At 44.4% G+C, this 23457-nt stretch overlaps 1 long non-coding RNA gene across 1 annotated transcript; it reads left to right on the top strand.

Annotated features, from left to right (window-relative positions):
* Positions 1-297: 297 nt before the first annotated feature.
* LOC147725540 (uncharacterized) lies at positions 298-9414 on the top strand. The gene is made up of 3 exons (XR_015309785.1): positions 298-1042; positions 1648-1878; positions 7815-9414. It is a non-coding gene; the product is annotated as an uncharacterized LOC147725540 (long non-coding RNA).
* Positions 9415-23457: the final 14043 nt, after the last annotated feature.

A 23457-nucleotide genomic window follows, 5' to 3' on the forward strand; every position in this document is an offset into this window, starting at 1 on the left:
GGTCTCTCTCGATATCCCAGTCACCTGCGAGGGTAAACCGGAAGCGCCGGGACTGGATTTCTCTGCACGAGAAATGCAGCGGCTTCTCTCAGCGCGTCGAGGAAGGAGGGGTGACAGCGTCCGCGGGCAGCTGGGCTGGATGTCTTCGCAGAGGACGGCTGCACGGCTCCTCAAGCGTACTGAACCACAGTTCGCGCTGTAGCGGCGATAATGGTAATCAGTAGCTTCACCACCACAGGATAGCAGGCTGCAGCGACAGAGTGCTAGTTGTTACTGCTGAAGCCATCTTGGATTTTGATACCAAATGATTGTAGCTTCAGGCCCTCTTAACTTAGCCTTTGTCTGTAATCTCCATCTTGGATAGTTCAGACCCTTTCACAATCAGAGAAGTGCTGTCCTTTCATTTCTCTATGCCCAGACGAGATAAGTGACACACCGCTTGAAGTGACACACCGGTTGCACAATATAATTTTTAGCAAATAACAGATTTCGCAATATTACTCATCGCCTTGCTTATGTCGCAGTTTTGAATGGAAATATACTAGGCCATGACAGCTCGCATTTTGATTGACTGACCCCAATACTGCCCATTCAGATCACATGGTTAGCTACAGTATGTATGCATCAGATGTATCAGACCTTACAAGGAGATTTCTTGTTACAGTTCTGTGCCCATTGGCTGTGGGAATCATGGTGGACTGTGCTACGTATAATACTTCTATTGTCATGTGTCATATGGGTGGTCCTGTGGTTTGAGTCTATAAAGTATACCAAACACAATAAATCTTTGGACATTCTAGCTTCTATGCTGGCTGTCACCGTGTTGCACGTTAAATTGTATTTGTTGTGGCTAATAAATGTACCATATTCTGAGCTGACAAATTCTGTGGTTGTGTCTGTCTTTCCTATCATTAATTATCCCTTGTATTTCAGACTCGCTTCCACATCTTGGTGGAGAATGCAGCCCCGGACTTCGTGGTGGTGACATCGCTGGCCTCGGGCGGCTCGGCCGCGGGTTTCCTCTGGAGCCTGGAGTTTTGAGGTTCGATGACTGATTTTTCTCTGTGCATCTCTCTGCTTCGCTCCGTTGGATGCCGGTGGCCGGCCTGCTCGTGTGCGGCCTTGTTCCTCTTGATTTCTGGTTCCTGCTCTGTTCCTCTGATTCTTTCTCAGCTCAGTTTCTGTGGTAATTGCGTCCCTGGTTGTTTTGTCCTCCTCTGTTTGGCTGGTATGTCTTAGATTACGGTTTTTTTATTACCTTAATCTGCGCCATTCTCGTGGCTCTTGTGCTCTATTTTCTCCTTTTTCACCATTCAGTTGAGGATTGTACCTCTGTTCCTTCTGGTGCTTCTGTTATCTGAGCTCTTTCCATTGGCTCTGCCCAGCTTGGCTGGCTGGTTTCTGTGTTATGTTTTGGTTGGGGACGATGTCAATTTATGGCTTCATCTGCATAATTCTGGTGGCTCTCATTTTTTATTTTCCTGCTTTGTCACTATTCCGTTGAGGTCTGTGCACTGGATGCCCCAGTTGCCGTTACGGTTTAGGCTCTTTCGCTGATTCCCTTTTCAGCCGGTTCCGGGCCTCTTAGGATTTTTTTTGTGGTTTTGGGTTCCTTTCTGATTTCCTGTGTTTCTCCTTGCACCCTAGTGCTCTGGCTCAGGTTGCTCTCCGCCCCCACAAGCGACGGCGTACCTCACGAGTGTTCCATACACGCAGAGACTCCCTGGCGCACATGCTGGTTGGCTGGTAGCGGTCCAAGGGAAGGCGAATGTCTGCAGATCCCTGTCTTGCCTGTGAGAGTCCGAGTTGGGGGTGGACAGCTGCCACTGATTGCCTGGAGCAGAGGTCAGTGGGTTTGACGGACTTCGTGTACTGGAGGTGAGTGTTTATTTGAGGTTTTTGTCCTCTGATTTTGGTTGAGCAGGGGGGCCTTCTCCTTTCATGGGTTTCCTGTGAGCTCCCATTGTGGGTTGTAGCAGTTTGCTCCCCGTGTTTCTGGTGGCGCCTGGCGTGGTTCCTCGGCCCTGCTGGATCTGGGGCCAGGTACGCAAGCGTGGTTCTGTTGTTGTTCTGATTGTGTTTCTGGTGCTCTGGTGGTCTGGGTCTCTTTCCCCCGGCCACTGCCGTTTGGTGTCTGTGCCTTGGGGTTGACCTCGGCACATACAGGGGGGTGTCCTGATTTATTGTCCTGATTTATCATTGCTCTATGCCTCATTTACATATGTATGAAGTGATATGTGCCTTGCTTAGCATTCTGGTGTAAATACGCTTAGTGACTGACTTAATTGACTCAACTGACTCAACTGTGACTGTTCCTGACACTCCGATTTACCCAAATATGCTGGCTGGCTGCCATAGTACGAATAGCTTGACACTGTGTTAATCAGTTGTCTGCTCTGTTATCATCCAGTGGTGTAGACATTACTTGTCCGGTACCCACACACACTGACCACACTCACCACACATGCACATTTTGCGGCGCTGCTGCGGTGACCCGAACTGTTACTTGTTTATCTGTTCTATCTGTTCATTTGTTCATTGTGAATATCTGGCGGCGAAAGAGAGTTCACCTTCTCTATTTCCTTGTATGGTCAACATATGCATGAAAATCTGCATGTGTTCTGTGTGTTTTTCAAACTCTCTCTGTCCAGCCGCCCTCTCCTCCCAGTTTATTGGGGCCAAGGAGAATTGCAAGGGGACGTGGAGTTACTGATCTTTTTCACCACCCTTTCCTGTCTCCTGTTCAGTCTATGGGATGCCAGAATCATAGCACCCGAAGACTTCATATACTTTTTTCATGACTCAGTGCTGTGGTGAACTGGTATCGGCTGCCTTGTATGAATACATGGCGAATGGCTTCCTTTGGCTTCCTCTGTGAATTGGCATAGCTGACAAGCTGGCTGAAAAGCACGTGCAACTGTTTGTGACCATCCTGTGTGTGTCAATGTCACCTATGTAACGCGCACCCTTTCCCATCATCTGTCTGGTACGATTGCATTTTGTTCATCGTGGTTGTAGATTACTGAGTAAAGACCCTGCGCTGCTCCCACTGTACATATCACGCACACCATACACACTTCCTGTTTATTATTTGTCATGGGAAATCCTTTGACTAACTATAGTTTGGACAGTTGCCAGCCAGCCCCACCGAAACAAATCACCTGCTTACATGGTGGCTTTACGCTTAGGACTGAGTTCCATTTTTGTTTATTAGAAAATGGCATTACTTGACAGAATAAAAAAAAAAAAAAAAGACTGGACTTACAGTTACCATGTCAGGGGACGGAAAAGGAAAAATTGGGTGCCATTGCAAATGGAGCACCCGTATTGGCTAGCCAGAGTTCTGAGGGAACTCAGTCATGAGTGGGCTGACGAGCCCCTTTGGGACCTTGGTTGGAGGGGCTGGTGGAGGGTTGGTGATTTGCATCCCCTCCAGATTTCTGTTCATAGGCAGCCAGTGGCGCTCCAACCAGACTGATAGGTCCGGGGACCCTGCTCAGTGGGAGCAGGGTCAGGAGGATTCGGTGATAATTCTTGAAAGTGGGCCCATGGGTGCAGGCGCAGTTTGAACACACCCAGCGTCGCAAGGGGTTGTAACTGCAGATACTCCCCTGGTATTCTCTCTCTGATGATGTGATTTATATTTGGATTAGATTATACTTGCTGCACTGTCACCTCCTCGACTGAGTTCCGGCGAAGGCAAAACTTTGCATTTGTTCCTTGACCACGCAGTGACTCCCTGAAAATAGGCAGCACAAGACTACTGATGTTTCAGGGAGGGTGTAATTCTGCAATTCCCTGTCTTGCCTGCGACACTCGCTGGCTCCAGGGGTGGAAGGTGTAAGATGGTGTGAAAAGGAGGGGGTGAATGCCTGGTTTCACACAGGGAAGGAATATGTAATTTACTGTTTTCCTTTATTTGGATTAAGTTTCTTGAGTTTTGTGATTTTTGTTGTCAATACCAGTGTTCATCAATGGTCAAATTTGACTGTACAGCTACATTTTTGACTGATCTGACTTTGACAAAAGGACACCGATTTCTGTTGCTATTTTCATACAATAATATTTCTAGACTGCTCAAATAGACCCTTTCCAATATTTATCAAATCCGAGGACATTTATGGCTGCTTAGCACCTGGTTGTCATGCTAGATAGGGTGACACGCCTATTTTCGGTGCTCCCAGGCAGTGTCGACAGCCCCGTTATTTCAAAATAGACACATCCCTTCAGTTAGATTAAATATATGTGAGTGAGCACGCTTCTTTGGAAAGGATACATCTGCCCGTGCCAAACATATATGTTTGCACTCGCATTCTGTACCACAGGGGCACAACCCACCGAGCTATCTCATGGAGAACAGACCTTGTGCACAAACTCTTGAATGAGGAAGTTAACGAAATAGAACTTTAGACAGGATCTTTCAAATACTGCTTCTTTTGTAACAATGGGACAGGAAGCAGCCTGTCATCCTTTCAAGTTCTGCGGAAAGAAAAAACTAGCTGTTACAATGACGCACAGAAAAATAACATTCAATACTGCTTCTTAATCGGCTAATGTCCTGAGGCCCGCAGCCCCCTTTCTCCATGTTATAGTTTGGATATCGCAAATATTTTCATTCTCTGATTTCTTTCAAAGTGCCCACAACACACCGCATTGACATTTGCTTTCTTCACATGTGGGGAAGGAAAATAAAGTGGCATTTGTACATGTGTCATGGTACAGAGTAGATCTCATGTCCTTTACCAAGGCTTTCTGAAATTATGTGTAGAACAAAGGGTACTGAGAAATGGCCAGCATGGCCATCGATGATACGATGCATTGAAGGGTTAAAGAAAACTCTTTTGGACTGGCTTTGAAATAATGATCGTGGCCTGGCCACAGATTCTGGGCATTGCGCCAAGACTAAACCACACACTACAACAGTTTTCTGTGAGTATGAACAGAACTGGTTTAAAAAAGAAATGTATTATTTGCAGCGGAGAATGGAAGGAAATGCTAATTCTTAAATGTATATTAATGGAATGACTTACAATTTATAGTTGTTTAGAGTTAATTTACAGGAGGCAACATTTTGCTTAAAGGTCAGGTTACTCAATTGATGGGAGGTAGCCCTGCATAGCATCACTTTCAGGAGAACAGTCTATAGCAGAAATGTTAAAGACATGTAGAGCTGTTTCATTTTGGTAGATCATGTTCTTGCAGTGCATTGATAAGTATTGTCAGTATTTCAAGTACTAGTCTTTAATGTATGCATTTGAACATATTGAGGGGGGATGATTAAATTCCCAGGATTGAAATGCCCAGGATCACACAATTTGGTCGGGTAAGGTAAATGCCAATACACAAAAGCACAATGTTTTCATTCTTCTCTTGCTTGTGAAGAATGAAAACATTGTGCTTGCTTATCTGGTTAGAAAGCTCCACTGGTGCAAATATGTTCTATTATTCTGACAATCTGGCCCATACATTGCACCACTACTGATTTCTCACAGAATTATTCTCACCTAGCAATGGGTCATGGACAGGGAGTGTTTAAAAAAAAAAAGTACTGCATATGTGCTAGCTACAGATAATTATGCAAATGTTTAGCGTGATTTAAGAGGCACACCTTTCCACGATGGAGAAATGGCTCTAATTCTGGTTCATGCTTCAGCAACAACACAGGCCCACTGAAAATTCTTAAATAGTGGGCACGGCTAGAAAAGTACTGGAAGGGGGCAAGATTATAAGGGTTGTACCTAATTGAATGGCGCAAGGAGAAGTACTATTTTATATATGCATCTAAAAGAATGAATATTAATGTTTTCATTTCTAGGTTCTTCAACGAAATATAACAAATTATATTGTAATGTGAATATGCTAAAATGCTTTTTTTAAAAGCAGTGTATTCGCAAGGGCCCACCAAGGATTCGGACACAGAGTTGTAATATTATGTTTATTAATTGATCTTTAGTAATGAATATATGCAAATACAGAAGGACAGTGTGCATTGAATAACTGTGCTTCATATTATGGTATTTCAAGGATACTGTATGCCCACATTTAATATGTCTTAAAATACAGGTGCAGTCTAGGGGTGTGTGTGAATAGGTGTCTTATAACATAAACACTTGTCCCTTTGTGCCATGTAATGCGGTGACAAATTATGGCAGCAATATCATTATATAAGATGTCTAAAATAGCATTTCTGATTATACCAGGGCTCCTTCCATAGTAGGGTTTGAATGCTAACTATTACCTTATGCTGCCACGTTCCACAGATCTACATACAGGGGCTGAAGGTAATGGTAAGGAAAAAGTTACAGGACGGAAATGCCGTTTGGAGTATGTGCAAAAATGCTTGCACGTTTTAAGGGTTTTCACCAGCTCTTCGCTGAAAAATGTTCCCATACTGAGACATGTTGGATTTTACTCCTGAAAGAGACAGACATAATACTTCTTCTGAGGTTGGATACAAGTGGAGGTGTAGATTTTTGTATGAGCAGAACTACACCTGCATATTTGCTCATGCTTAAATGCAGTTCACAGATATTTTCTAGGAGTACTGATTCTTGGCCTACTTCTGCAAGACCTGGTGAATTAACAACAGTTGTATATCTGCACTTAATGAAAGAACGTGGGTGGATTTTATTTCATAACTGGGCATCTAATTTGGTCTGGCATTACAATAACATTCTGTGTTTATTAAAATATTGTCTCTATCCTTGAGGGGATTCCTCACATCCTTAGGCAAACGAATACAACATGCAATGTTGTTAAGTGACCTCCTCCAAGCATTACTGAGACCATCCAAAGTGGTCATCATAGAATGTGCTGCACACACATCATCTAGAGAATATGTGTCAAAGGGCAATGCATTCATTGATAGAGAAGCAAAGAGGATAGCACTGACAGGCTGCCAGCTAGCAATGGTACAACTAGTGGGCAGCAACAGAGAGGTGGATGTTAGACATCCAGAAAAAAGTTGACATTGAGGAGATAGCCGAGTGAGCAAAAGGAGGGTGTGTGAAAACAGAGGAGGGATTATGGACTGGGCCCAATGGGAAAATCTGCCTGCCTTCATCAATGCTTCCTTCAATGGCACGTCTCTTCCATGGCCCCTCACATGTGGGGAGAGACGGAATGATTAGACTGTTTTCACAATGCTGGTTTCATGGCAAGTTTTGTCACACAGCTGAGAGACTTTGCAGGCAGTGCACTATCTGTGCACAGTATAGCACTGGAAAGGGTACCCGCACTGCACCTGGTCACTTCCCTCCACCCCAGGGACCGTTTGAAAGCCTACAAATGGATTTCATTGACATGCCACCCACCCATAAGTTCAGGCATGTCTTGGTCATTTTCAGTATGTTTAGTAAGTGGATGGAGGCATACCCCACAAAGAACTGTGATGCATCAACAGTCGCTAAATGTCTCCTGAAGGAACTTATCCTAAGATTTGGGATCCCAACACTTCTGGACTCAGACAATAGGCCTGCGTTCATTTCCCAGGTAATAGGGGGACTATGCAAGGGTCTGGGGGTCACATAGAAACTACAGTGAAGTGGAGAGGCAAATCCGGGGTCTTGAAGAATAAGATACGGAAAATCTGCGCTTCTACAGAACTGTCATGGGTGGATGGACTACCAATAGCTCTGCTAGCAATGAGAAGTACGCCTGACAGGATAACAAAACTAAGTGCACATGAAGTGTTGTTTGGCAGACCCATGAACATTGCGGGTCATATGTCCACTGCGCCTCTGCCAATAGTAGACGATTTGCTTTTGTGTTACTGTAAGAAACTAACAGAGACTTTACGTTATCTTCACCGCCAGGTCCTGCAGGCTCTTCCAGAAGCAGCAACTCCACCACCAGGACCTGCAGCCTGGGGACCGGATTTGGATAAAGGCCCATACCCGGCGGAACTGTCTTCAGCCCAGGTGGAAGGGTCCTTTCACCGTCATCTTGACCACCGCGACCGCAGTGAAGTGCGAGGGATTGACTTCGTGGATCCACAGTTCTCACACCAAGCGGGCAGCGGACCAGGATGACGGACGGCAAGCTCCGGCAGCATCACCAGCAGCACCTGAGGCGGACCATAGGTACCACCTCCAATCCACCAGGAAGGACCAGCCTGACCAGCACGACAGAGGATAAGGAAGAAGAGATCTCCTGCTGGCTGCAGGCCAACCCTCCAACAGACCGACCAATTCAACTATCTGCTGTGCCTGGCAGACACATCCTCCAGATGACATCATAGAGACACCTGTCTCCTTCAAGTGCCTATTGTCTGTTATGTACTGGTAACCTCTGTCAGACCCAGCAAAGGCACCAATGTGTTTGATTTCAAATGGTGCTGGTGTCTGTATCAAATATATTTTAATTAAGAACTGTGAGCACAACACGGACTAGTGAAGCACCAGAGGAACATTGAACTGTGAAAATAGACTATATTCAGCTACATGACTACCATCGCATCTGGACCACCCTTGATCACAACAAGGAGTGGTAGATTGATGCAAATGACAATAGAGGTGCAAGAGTCAACCTTGGTGATAGTCATACGATTATTGTGGCCAGGAGTGGAGAAGAAGGGACAAATCCAGTTGATTGTACCAAAACCACCACTGATGAGCAAGATGACGGACTTGATATTGCAACAGCTTACATTTCCCACATTTTGCAGCCAAGCACCAACACAGGAACTGGCAAACACACGCCTTGACATCTTGGACAGTGTCATATCTGGCATACATCACATTGGCTGGGGGGCAATAATGGATGTTGTAACCACATTTTATTGATTGCTAATAAAATTGAGATATGCAGGTTGCATCACCTGCAGTACACAGGTGGATTACGATACGGGTGGTGGAAGAAAGGGTGTTATATATTACAATAAGGTCAGCAGTGGCAACGTTGTCACCAGGAGTAGAGGTAACAACTGTTCAGAGAGTAGCAGTGCCAAATCCCCCAATATTGAGCGGGCTGCAGACACTTATACTGAATGACCTTTCCTTCCCAATAGTTGGCTTCCTACCATCAGCCCAGGAGCTAGCAACAGCACGAACTGAAGTTTTACAAAGTATTATAATTGCCATAGAAAACAGTGGGTTACATATTGTTACAGACGTCAATTGGGGCAAAAATAACGGCTTATTATTAATCCCATAAACGCTTTTAATATGCCTAGGCCAAGGACAAATGAGCGTAGATGGCCATATATTCTGGCAGCTGTATTATCACCAGTACCTGGGATAGTTCTGACAACCATGTTTATAATGTTTGCAGAGGAGTTTGACATCCCATTTCTTCATGGCAAAGTGGGTGATGAGAATAATACAGTTATACAACATGAGGAGCGAAACATAGTTGTGCCAGACCAGATTGTGTTGGGGAAGAAGGAGGTTACAGAAGAGAATGACAGAGAATTGTGGGAAGAATATGATAACAATATGTTGAAATGCTGAAATTATATGTACAGATCATGAACATTTCAGGATGCTATGTTTGTACCCACCTACCAACAGATACACAACACAGCATGAGCTACATTGTACTACCAGTTTCCAAGTACATGGGTTGTATTCTGATGCATGAGTTACTCTCCACTGAACACAATATGTCAGTGTTAGTTGCACCACCAAACACTGGTCTCATGGCAGCTCCAACATTGAATGTTTCCAATATGGCGGGTGTCAGACAGGGTGCCAGGGGGCCTAAGATGAAATGGGCACCATGCGGGAATATGCACCCTACAAGGTCAGAAACGGAGATGATTAGCACATTTGACAGGAGATGCAGAAACAGGGCTGAGGAAAATGACAATCAGCAGAGTAGTAACAAGGAAGGTAATATACCAAGGTTTAGAGAAGAAGAACTGTCCCAAGCCCCATCCTGCATCCTATATGATGAAGGGATACAGCGGGACAGAATACATAAATTACCTTCAGACATAGCCACAGCACATAACTGCTCAGCACAGTAGTCATGCATACCCTACCCCTGTGTGTTGCAGGAATTACTGCACGGAAAACAAGGACTGTTGGCATGTAAGGACAGGATAAGCAAGATGAGGAGAATAATGGGACCTAGGAAAGTGGACAAAATATTTATGGGCAAAAGTAACTGCGCACACGTCACAAGGCTGTCGCCCATCAAGAACAGCAATACTGGGTCCTCACCTGGACTGGTGGGTTACAAGGGACTATTCTTTGTCTACGGATCATGGGCTTACTTTTACCTGCCTCCAGGTTGGTACGGCCGTTGTTACCTTGCATCAATAATACCACGTATGGTCCACTTCTCAGACATGGCACAGGTCAAAAAAAAAAAAAAATGCTGTTCTTATATACCTGACAACAGCAGGAACATAGATAGGGCAATCCATAACATAAAGGATGTTAGGGATGAGGAAGAGGGCTCATGGATCATAAAGGCTGTTATCATAATAGCAGCTGTGTTATTGACACTCTGCTTTATGATACAGATCTGCTCAGTCTGCTGCACATCCCTTGTCTCCTACTGCTTACGCTCTATGCACCGTGGCTATGAGCACAGCCATGAGCCAGAGCAACAGGCAGTGGCTGAGGTACCTGCCATGGATATGATTATGTTGGCACGCAGGGTATATTGATTTGGTATCAGATTTGGGAATGCTGAAGCCATCTTGGATTTTGATACCAAATGATTGTAGCTTCAGGCCCTCTTAACTTAGCCTTTGTCTGTAATCTCCATCTTGGATAGTTCAGACCCTTTCACAATCAGAGAAGTGCTGTCCTTTCATTTCTCTATGCCCAGACGAGATAAGTGACACACCGCTTGAAGTGACACACCGGTTGCACAATATAATTTTTAGCAAATAACAGATTTCGCAATATTACTCATCGCCTTGCTTATGTCGCAGTTTTGAATGGAAATATACTAGGCCATGACAGCTCGCATTTTGATTGACTGACCCCAATACTGCCCATTCAGATCACATGGTTAGCTACAGTATGTATGCATCAGATGTATCAGACCTTACAAGGAGATTTCTTGTTACAGTTCTGTGCCCATTGGCTGTGGGAATCATGGTGGACTGTGCTACGTATAATACTTCTATTGTCATGTGTCATATGGGTGGTCCTGTGGTTTGAGTCTATAAAGTATACCAAACACAATAAATCTTTGGACATTCTAGCTTCTATGCTGGCTGTCACCGTGTTGCACGTTAAATTGTATTTGTTGTGGCTAATAAATGTACCATATTCTGAGCTGACAAATTCTGTGGTTGTGTCTGTCTTTCCTATCATTAATTATCCCTTGTATTTCAGACTCGCTTCCACAAGTTGGTTTTGCCAAGGTTTGTTTCAAGAATTCTCTTCTAAGGGTTTAGTCAACACCATACCTCTGAATAGAATGATGGAGGATTGGTATCTCCTTCAGGGGTCTCTCTCGATATCCCAGTCACCTGCGAGGGTAAACCGGAAGCGCCGGGACTGGATTTCTCTGCACGAGAAATGCAGCGGCTTCTCTCAGCGCGTCGAGGAAGGAGGGGTGACAGCGTCCGCGGGCAGCTGGGCTGGATGTCTTCGCAGAGGACGGCTGCACGGCTCCTCAAGCGTACTGAACCACAGTTCGCGCTGTAGCGGCGATAATGGTAATCAGTAGCTTCACCACCACAGGATAGCAGGCTGCAGCGACAGAGTGCTAGTTGTTACCAACACGGGGTCATGCAGGCAGCTGGCATCAGCAACAGGTTCGCTCATTGCTTAAGGCAACGTTGGTAATATTTATACCTGACAGGTGCCGGGTTTGACGCAAGTTTGCTGGACATAAGACGTCAATTAAAGATGTCACTAGGAAGTGACAGTTATCAGTTGCTCATTAGAGTTCCATTACTAATCAAAACATAGCAAGCGGGGATTTCCAGGTTTGCTAAGTTTTTATCTTGTTGAAGAACTCGGAGTGTTATCTAGGAATATCAGATAGTGACTGCTGCTCTGTCATTGCACTAATTGGTCGCAAAGGAAGTAGCAGAGAGTCATGCTGGAATGTGGCTCTGTTCGTGTGAGGCCAGAGATGACTTTACAGAAAATCGCACTTGAACGGTTATGCCAATATAGGGAATAAAGGGTTTTATAACCGAATAGGGGCATAAGGTCACAGTATCGATCAGGAACCTAGATAAGCACGCAACAATCAGAGGCTTCACTATGGCCTTCTTCCAGTCATTAGGCACTATCCCGGACTCAAGAGATTCATTGATGATGATGTTGATATAAGGGTTAACAGTATCAATCAAATGGTGCAAGATGCTGGGAGGGCAGGGGTCAGTAGGGGCTCCTGATTTGCATGCCAGGATAGCCTTGCGAGTTTGTTGAAAGGAGACAGGCTTGGAGTTAGAGAGAGGGAGATAATTGTCTGTTTCCACGTGAGGTGTGGTCCGAGGAGAAGGGAAGTCTTTCTGAATGCTAACAATTTTCTCAACGAAGAAGTCTGCGATTTGATTGCACAGGCTTGCAGAGGGGGGGATTTCGAGCGTCAGAGTTTTAGGATGGGTAAAGGACTTAACTATCTTAAAGATAGTTTTTTGTTTTTGATGGGCCTCATTTATGGCTTTAGTAAAGTGTTCCTTTTTAGCCGTTTTTATGTTAGAGAAATATAGTTTCCTTTGTTGGACATAAAGTGCCCTTGTGGCATCATCGTACGTTTTTCTCCATTTTCTTTCTAGTCTTCTACATAGAAGATGACTGTCGGAGAGGGCCTGGGTAAACCAGGGAGCATTAGGTTTTCTTTTATGCTGTTTCACATGTTGGTTTTTAGGTACGGAGTTCGCCGAGACAATTTGATCCATCCATGTATGGAAATTATGAGAGTCGGCTATTACATCTCCAGTAGGTTTCGGGGATTTGGGTAAGGGTTCAGAGTCCAGCTTAATGTGTTCCAACACTTTCCTCCAGTTGACTGTGAAGGGGGAGGGGGGTGTATCTTGCTGGACAGAGTGTGAACTTGTGTCATAATGTCAAACGGAATAAAGAAATGATCCGTCCAAATTTGTGGTATTGGAGGGGACGTGGTAAGGGACGTAAGATTAGAGCAAATACCGTCAAGGGTATGACCTGCGAGATGGGTGGGCGCAGTGACATGTTGGGTTAGTCCGAAGATGTTTAATGAGTGTTGGAAGGAAATGGCGTGGGGGTCCACACAAGACTCCAAGTGCAAATTCATATCTCCTAATAAGGTGAAATGGGGATAGCGCAAAGTAAGTGTTCCCAGGGCCTCATCTAATGAATCAAGAAAAGGGGTGGCATTCCCAGGAGGACGGTATAGAAGTCCCCCCGAAAAGGAAGTAACAGCATTAATTTTGATAGAGAAGCCTAAACCCTCACTTTCTTTGAGATGTTCTAGGTCGAACATGTGGCAGGGGAAAGTTTTTTTTATTGCAAATGCTATCCCACCGCCTCATCCAAGCGGTCTGTCCCGTCTAAAAAGAGTAAAATCAGGAGCGAGGGCAGTAGCCAAGTCAGGATTGGATGAGTCATTAAGCCACGTTTCGGTGATAAAGAGGGCATCTAAATTGTGGTCGGATATTAAGTCGAATATGTCTTGGCTGTGGCATGCGAGAGATCTAGCATTGATGAGACCTCCCTTGAAGTAAGTGGGATAGGTATTAAGGGTGGAGGGTGGGTGAGATTCTTCAGAGGTTAAAACAGGGGGTGTCCATTTACAATGTGAACATGAGACTGGACAGGACAGGGGGTCGATGGGGGGGGCAATCGGCGTAGTGAATAACTGTATGTGAACGTAGGGCAAATAAATCTTTTCTATCATACCTGAATGTAGGGGGAAGCTGGGCAGCATGCCCTGCGCCCGGCACAGTCCGGTCGCGGACGGGCGCAGATGGGCTTGGCTTAGGCGCGGCTTCGGCGCGCGTCCGGCACGCCCGCTGCGCCAGCCCGCTGCGCCGTCTGGCCGGTTTGCACATGTTATAGAAAGAGAGGAAGGCGGGAGGATGGCGCAACTAGAGCGCTGTCCCCGCCTGACTCAAGATGGCGCCCACCGCGGCCGAGTCTCGGCAAAAGCGGTTGTGCCGGCAGAGGGATTGCAGGAGGTGTTCAAGTGTCAGTGTGCCTAAATAAAATATTCCCCTTAGCTATTCAGGCCCCCCAAACAAAAGTGGAACAGTAAGGTAGGAGGTGCACAATTTTACACATTTTATATTTTTTTAAAAACGCTCCAAAAGCGGAATGAATAAATCACAGAGGCAGAATAAAAAAGCACAAGAGGAAAATGCTCGCAGCTCGCAGCCCCAGTTCCCTCACTGGGGAGAGCTCCTGAAGGGCACCGAGCGCGGGGGAGAGATCCCTTAAGTAAACAAAATAGGCGGGAGAACGGCGCGACTAGAGCGCTGTCCCCGTCTGACTCAAGATGGCGCCCACCGCGGCCGAGTCTCGGCAAAAGCGGTTGTGCCGGCAGAGGGATTGCAGGAGGTATTCAAGTGTCAGTGTGCCTAAATAAAATATTCCCCTTAGCTATTCAGGCCCCCCAAACAAAAGCGGAACAGTAAGGTAGGAGGTGCACAATTTTACAAATTTTATATTTTTTTAAAAACGCTCCAAAAGCGGAATGAATAAATCACAGAGGCAGAATAAAAAAGCACAAGAGGAAAATGCTCGCAGCTCGCAGCCCCAGTTCCCTCACTGGGGAGAGCTCCTGAAGGTTGCATCAGGACCAGCTGCGCTACTGCATTCTGTAACACCTGGTGTCTGTTTAGGCATTTAGCAGTGGCACCCAGATAGAGTATGTTGCCATAGTCCAATCGAGAAGTAACAAGAGCGTGCACCAGCGTCTTCCTGGCCTCTATGGGGAGAAGATCCATGGTTTTCCGTAGGCCCTTGAGGACTCCAAAGCACATCCCCAATATACGTTGAGTGTGCGTTTCAAAGGTCAGCTTAGAATCCATCCATACACCCAGGTTCTTAGCCTGGGTGCACGGTATAGGAGTGAGGCCCAGGCTTGATGGCCACCACGCTGACGACCACACTGACGGACCATCTCCTACCACAAGCACCTCAGTTTTAGCTCCATTAAGTTTCAAGCAGTTGTTTGCCATCCAGGAGTCAAGCTCCTGCATGCATGCCCTGAAATTGGAAGCTGTCAAAACCGGAGCCTGAGATAGGGCGATCACCAACTGGGTATCGTCAGCGTATGATACGACCCTGATTCCAAAGCTCTCCGCTATTTCTGCCAGAGGGGACATGTAAAGATTAAATAAGGTGGGGCTCAGGGCAGAGCCCTGTGGCACACCCTGTTTCAATTTAGTGGCCTTGGAATAGTGAGCGCCTTGTCTGACCTGAAAGCTGCGTTCCTCCAAAAAGGATTGCAGCCATTTTAGAGCCATTCCTGAGACACCGCCCTTATTCAGACACTGTAGCAAGGTGTAATGAGCCACAGTATCAAAGGCGGCGCTAAGGTCCAGGAGAACTAGAGCCATTGTTTGCCCATCATCCGCTCCCTGCCTAACAGCCTCCTACCCCTTTCTTCTGTGTCAAAGAACTGGGGTAACAATTAATAATGATCTTACAATGAAGAGCCAAATTGGTTCTGTGATCTCAACATGCTTCTTCCAGTTGAGAAAAATAAGAAAAATCAGTAGATTCCTCACACAGAAAGCTATAATACATGTAGTCTTAGCTATGGTAATATCCCACCTAGACCTCACCAATTCTCTATACTTTGGCATCCCAGCTTACCTAATCTATCAACTACAGTTGGTACAGAACCAGGCAGCAAGACTTATTTTTCAGCAAAACAGGCATCAAGATGTTACGCCCCTTATGAAGAAGCGGCACTGGCTACCTATAACTCAGAGATGCTCCTTCAAGGTGGGATGTCTTATCTTTAAATCCCTGAATGGCAGGAGTCCTAAATTTATTGACAGTCTCATTCAAAGGTACAATCCTATGCGCAACCTGCGATCTGCTCACATGCATCCTTTATCTACTCCCTCCTTTAAACTGAAGCGCTTCGGTGGAACTAGGTATGCCGTATTAGGCACCAGATACTGGAACTCCCTGCCTCTCGAAATTAGATCCTGTGCAGATAAAATGAGCTTTAGGAGGCTCCTCAAGACATGGTTGTTTAGACAGGCATATGAGTAAAGTCCCAGGGTTCGGCACCCCTTAGAGTAGCGCTGTGAAACCAATTCAGTGTAAGGGCGCTTCATAAGTAATACATAACATAACATAACAACAACTGCCTTGAAAGTATCATCTGATGGAATCATCTTACCCATCCACACTCAATTCATTTTTGATTCTGGCACCCTACTTTTCAACAATACAAAAGGTGAGTCTTTAGTATCAGCATCAGGATGTGGTATGCCCAGCTCACAAAAGATTCTTAATCTCTTGCTTCCAAATAAGTCCATTGACAGCTGACAACTGCAGATTCTCTTTCAACACTGTGTCAAAGCTCTCTACAAGACCATTGCTTCTAGGGTGTTAGAGGGAAGTTCTGATATGTTTTATTCCAAATTCACTTGTGAAGTCCTCGAATTCTCAAAATGTGGCTCATTATCAGACATAACTTCTTCAGGAACCCCCTCTATCAGAAACATATTTTCCATAACACTTCTGACAGATGATGATGTACGGCTATTTACAAACTCCACTTCTGGCCACCGTGAGTAATAATCTATTACCACTACTCCATATTTCTCCTGACATCTGTTGACACTTACAGTTGTAATGATATCCACAGCTAATTTGAACCAAGGCTGTTCTGGAACTGGCACAGCATTTATGGACCTTGTCACTTGCAACACAATATACAAACAGCTGTACGTATCTCTCCGTCTCTCCGTCTCCCTGTCCATCCATGGCCACCAGTAAGTGTCTCTCACTCACCTTTTCATTGCCCATATACAAATGTGGCCTTCATGTACCAGTTTGATTGCTTTCATTCTCAAAGTCTCAGGTACAACCTAAACCTCCGTGCTGCAAAGTGCACCTTCCAAGATTGATAGCTCCATTTGTTTGTATGCATCCATATTAGCATCAGACAACTTGCCCTTTGGCCAACCTCTTTTTGCATAGTCCATAACCTCATGCAAAACCACATCCTTCTCTAATGCTTCAATCTACTAATTTTCCAAAATGGCATTCCTTGTTGCATTGGATAACTCATTGATGACTATATCTTCATCTTCTACTTTGTCCTTATGACACATGCCCTTATCATATATTGGCAAACTAGTTAGACAATCCGCCATGATGTCCATTGCACCTGGTATGTATTCCAACAAAAAACGATAACCTTGTAGTCTGTACTGCCAAATCGCAGTCCTAGGGATGGATCTGCCACTCCTTTTGTGGTGAACATATCAATCAGTGGCTTGTGGTTCACACAGACCTCATTCTCTGAATTCCACAGATATTGGCAGAAATTATCAACCCCCCACCAACATGCTAATGACTTGCCTTCCACCACAGAATAAGAAGTTCAGCACCCCTCAGCCAACAACTGGCAAAATCTACAACCTCTTTTCCACCATTCCTTCTTTGTAATAGCACTGGCCCTAGCCCAAACTGATTAGCATCTGTGATTACGATGCTTGCATCCTTAGTGTCAAATGCCTTGAGTGGATTGGCATCGGAGATACACATTTTTATATAATCAAATTCTCTATCACATGCATCACTCCATGTGAACTTTTCCCCTTTCTTCAACAATATTTGTAGGTTATGTGTTCTTTCAGCACATTTTGGAATTCATCTAGAATAATGTTCCAGTTGGCCAGTAAAAGAATATAACTGGTCCTTCCCTTCCGGTACTGGTGCATCTGCTATGGTCTTCACCAGATCTTTTTTTGGTTCTATGCCTTGTGCTGATGACTTATGTCCTAAATAATCTAAACTATCAACAGCAAATTTAACAATTGTCAGTCCTCAATGTCATTCCCTTGTCCTCCAATACTGACAAACAACAAGCCAATTTTTTGTCATTACTTGACCTGTTTCTAACATACACTAACAAGTCATCCTGGAAACAGATGACTCTCTCTACCTCTTTGAACAGGGATTCCATTAGGCATTGGAAAACGACAGAAGCCAAAGCTGGCCCAAATGGCATCCTCTTGAAATGAAGTTCTCCCACTGGGGTGATAAACGAGGTTAGATGCAGTGACTTGTGATCAGATACTACTTGATGGTATGCAGATGCCATATACAATATAATACAATAATTTTTAGCCACATTTTATCAAATAAAGCATCTGTGTAATATTTGGCATTAGATGACTGTCTGCCCAGATCCTGTTATTTAAGTCTCATAAGTCAACACACATGCATAATGACCCATTAGGTTTTCGCGCAATCACCACTGGGAATAACCATTCCAAGACTTCAATTTAGTCCTGTTCTTGCAATTTGCTCAGTTCCTTTTGCAATTCATTTCTTATCATCAATAGAACCTTCCTCCCCTTCTGCATTACTGGTTCTACCCCTTGTTCAGTTGTGTCCTATGCTTGAAGCCTCTCAGCATAGCAACCTTATCAGTAAATACATTTAGAAATTTGAATTCCCACTCTGGAAGCTTGAAAGATAGCATGGTGTCAAACTCACCAATTACTTCTATATGTTTCCCACCATATACTATTGATTTTATACCTGATTTCTTCGATATAATACTTTTATTGCCAAAATCTGTCCAATCATTCACACCAAGGAATGTGAATGGTGACCCAGATTCCACCATCATGTTCACCATCACATCTGCAACACTCACTTGGCAACAAGGTCTTTTAACACCAGACATATTCATCAAGAGTACGCTATGATCAGAATATTCTACATTAGTTCCTGTACATTCTTCAATACTTAATACACAACTCTCATTACTTGGTTCTGACTATTTATAATTATCATCATTTTCATTCACCACACCTACAGACTTCATTTTCCCTCTATTTTTTGACCTGCATACCTTGGCAAAATGCCCCTTCTTTTTACAACATGAGCAAATTGTCTCAGTAGCAGGACAAGCAGGTGAATTGCCTAGATGAGAAATAAAGCCACAACCGAAAAACGTTATTGGCACTTTTCTTTTTTGATGCTTTCTGATTCTTGTTAAATTTCTCATCTCCTTTTATAGCTACCTTCACAACTACTTTTTTACTATCATGAGAAATTGATATTTGTGCCATATATGATTCAGTATTTTCTATGCTAGCAGCCAATTCCACAGCTCTGCTCAATGTTAAATTGGGTGTCATAAGCAAGACTTCCTGAACTTTTTTATTATTTGGGTGTTTAATCACTTGATCACAAATTAGTTTGTCCTCAATTAATTTTTTTATATTCACATGTGGCAGCTTGAATTCTTAATGCACACACATAACTTTCCACAGATTCCCCTGGTAACTGATGCCTTCTATAGAATTGATACCTCTCTAAAATAACCTTTTAATGAGGATTAAATCAAGCATCAAGGGACATCTTGAGCACATCTGCCACATTACCCTCTCCCAACACCACTTGTCTGGATAAATGTTTCAAAATCTTCCTTCCTTCCATAACCAAACAGCGTCTTAATAGGCCTAACTATTTCTCATGTGTAAAATCATCGCCATCAATGACTTCCATATACGCTTCAAAATCCTCCTTCCATTGTTCCCAATCAAAACCAGCATGTTCGCGACTGGGAACAAATGAAGCGGTGGTACAATGTTTTGATACATAATAGTAACTGTAAGCCTGTTAATAAACTAAAATAACCAACTAAGTGCAAAATTCATTAAATCAAATATGAACTATACTTTTGTTCCAAATTTTACACTATGTTAGCATTCAAGCGTGAAGATGCCAAGTAATCTCTCTCAAATTGCGTGCACCAAAATTACTTGTAGTGAACTACTTATAGTTAGGCCTAGGTGGAGTTCGCAGAGTTCCGCTAAGCAGAACTCTGCAAAGTGACAAAAACTCAGTGGAGTTCTGCAAGTGGCAGAGTGCAGTGTGAACTGCAGTTCGCGCTGATGTTCCTGCCGCTTAAGTAGAAATTCTACCCGAACGGCAGCTCGCGCTAGCCAACCTACTGCTGGCAAGCACGAGCAGGGAAAAAAATTCTGAAGCACTATGCAGAGCAGAGTTTTTTGCACTCCATGGTCTCCGCGGATCGCAGAGTGCAGAAAACTCCGTGAATGGTGCAGAGTTCACCGCCCAGGCCTACATATAGTTACACTATTTCAAAGTATTTGAATTCCAAGGCATGTCACCATAATAAATGGTGCTGAAGGTGGTTGTCATCAATATGAAAAACACTACATAGGTTGTGCAGGGACGTAACCTGATGGGTCAGTAACACCTAGTAAAAACAACAGGCAGAGGTGTACTTGTCTTCGAAGAAATAGCAATATGTGGCAGTGAATTGTCAGACACTATTTCATAAATTACGGTGTACATGTCACATATGAAAAAGTAAGAAGCCTCAATTAAAAGCCAGTCATTAGGAATTACGGTGTGCGTGTCACTGAGGAGATGTAAACAACCATCAAGCGTTCCATTACATCATCATGGGGACTTCCACCAGTCGTGGGACACTACAAATGCCAAAACTGTGTTGTTTGCTGCCTCATGACAAATACCAAAGAATTTGTAACCAACAACCTAACCCACAAATTTAAGACCTTCACTAACTGCCGGTCCATGAATGTGATCTACGCCATACAATGTCCATGCAACCTTGTTTACATTGGCCAAGCCATACAAATGATGAAAACATGCATAATTCAACACCAGAGCCGTATCCATTGCAAGGTCATGAATGCCCCCTTTGTCGCCTATTACCTTGAAAAACAACACAGTGAAATGGACATGACTTAGCAGGTTATAGACCAACCCATACTTCCTACCAGAGGCGGTAATCAACAACTACTCCACAACAAATGCGAGTGCAAATGGATTACACAATACAACTCAGTCAACCAAGGCTTGAATATCCTTGATTAATGGAACAACACTATACAGCTGTAACATTTGACAACATGTACATCCTTGCCTACAGTACTTTGATCTCCCCTACACACTTCCCCTGCAACCAGATTCCCTTCTCTACCCAGCATCACCCTTGCTGCTGCTGATGACTTATTCTAATGTAAGGCTGTCCTTAACGTTTTTTGCAATTTGTTGTAATGTATTATTGCCCTACATGCTCTTCTCCATCAAATGGACCCTAGGAGACACTTTCTATTAAAACTGGTAACATCATGTCTGTGTAAATTTGTGACATTCTCTTGATAATTCTCATTACAACTAACTACATCTTGCCCGTTAAAATTGCTATAATTTATATTTAAGCGAACATACATTTCTACGTCTATGTAATTTTCAATATCCAAGTGTTGTTCCAGCCATTACACTATCATTGCGGCTCCCTCCACTCTGCATTCTCTTGACTCAGGCTACTCCCACCCTCCTTCCTTCTCTCCACCCCCATTTTCACCCGGCTGGCCTTACTCAAACCCTTTCTTAGATTCCCTCACTCCCTCACAAGACTTGGTTCTTGTACCCTGGACTCGCCCTTCCCAGTACTATGCACGCACACACCCTTGACAAAATGATGTCACGTCCCACTACACGGGTACCTCCCTGCCTTGCCCGTCTGACTTCCACTCCGACTAGCTCCCGAGCCGATCGCCCTGGATGGCTCCCAGAGGACTGGTTCCCAGACCTCCGGTATATGACACCACCCCAATTGAACCACAGAGGATCCTTTTGCGACCTCCACCAGCTAATTTTAATCAATCAGGTGAGACTTTCCACCATGCTAGCCCTCTCACTCTCTGGCTCGACCCGGTCCACCCTGTCGCCCCTAATCTACTCCTTCTATTGACTCCCAGCTCCCGCCCCTCCCAGAATCGGTAATATAGGCTGGCTGTCTCCTCACCCGGACACCCATTCCCATACATGCCTCTGACAACACATTTCTCTACCCACCTGTGTCTTCCTCAATTGAACACGATTTTACCGGTCTCATTCCTCCAGGACTACGGACAATATGCCGGTAAGCCTCCGCAGGTTTCCAGACCTACGCTACCATGTTCCACATTATTTTCCTTGCTCCCTTCAACCCTTTCTACCTCCGATTCCATAGGCTGCTATGAATTTCCTGACACTCATTCCCATCTACTTGTGGTAATTCATGTACCTCCGAATCCACCCGTTATTTCCTTACATGGATCCCTTATCACTCTACGATTGTTTTGATCTTCCTACTGGTACGTACCTAGTTTCCCACAGCTACTCACCTGCCTTTCTGACAGATTGTGGGCTCTGCGTCTTAACCCCACCCCCTTTTTTCCTTCCATGTAGTATTCATTGCCTAATTATTCCTGGTAACTTGCCGGTAACCACTGGTCTGGTCTGCCAACTCCCCAGGAAGCAGCTTTCACCTTCCTCCTCCAGTACTACCTCCACCTTCAGGTATTCATTAATACAGTGTCCCAACTATATTTGCTTATCTGCCCCACCCACCCTCAAATTCCCTCACTTTTCTTCCTTCTTTCTTTGTACAGCACTTCCCAAACTGTAACCTGGTCCTGATGATGATCCAAATTAATAAGGATCGAAACACCGTCGACATTCCAGCACAACTTGTGGCACCTTATACTCTGGTTCACCAATTATGCCCAATTTTGTACAGTTCTTTGTAAATACTTACCTGTGATCCTCAAGTACCTTCTCATTATTGTAACCTTTTCACCTTGCGCCGCCTAGCGCTGTTTCACTTGTCACTTGCGCCGTCCACCTCGTGTGTCACGAGCACTTATGTGCACAAAGTTCTTTGGGTTACATACATACCTATTGTGCTGATATGAATGTTCTTAATATGTTTGTTCCAAATTCAATGTTTTTCCTTGTTTATTCCTAATACATGATGCCTTTGGCACTCTTTTCAAATCATTGAATCTCCCCATTTGTCTTCTTTGCAACTCCATGTGCATGTTTATTTACTAACCTATGAAATAATACATGTTGTATATACATACCCCTTTCACCCAGATCTCAACTGGGTCTATGGCTATACTCCTGTTGTTTAACCAACAACTATCAAGCGGCAGATAACATTTCTGAGTTACGGTGGGTGTGTCCCTGAAAAATGACAACACACTGACACAAATACCTTAATTTGTTGGTCATTCATGCTGCCGAGTAAGAAAAGCTTTACGCATAACCTGTGCGCCTTGGAAGCTGCCATAGCACTTCAGCAAACTTCGTTGCCCTGGTAACACACAACTGGGCCTGAATGGAACAATGTCAGTAATGAATGCTGAAGGAACGTCGACAGACAATGGCGCAATCAACGCTGGTAGGCACACTGATAAAACTTTATCAGGTCCATGGACCAGGATAAGGTGATGCAACCATGCAATAACAGCTCGTTTCATTTCGCACCACCCGTAATCAACAATCATCTCAAAGGTCAAAACAAGTCTCT

This window comes from Lissotriton vulgaris, chromosome 3_2 (assembly GCF_964263255.1).
Source record: "Lissotriton vulgaris chromosome 3_2, aLisVul1.2, whole genome shotgun sequence".
NCBI classification, from domain to species: Eukaryota; Metazoa; Chordata; class Amphibia; order Caudata; family Salamandridae; genus Lissotriton; species Lissotriton vulgaris.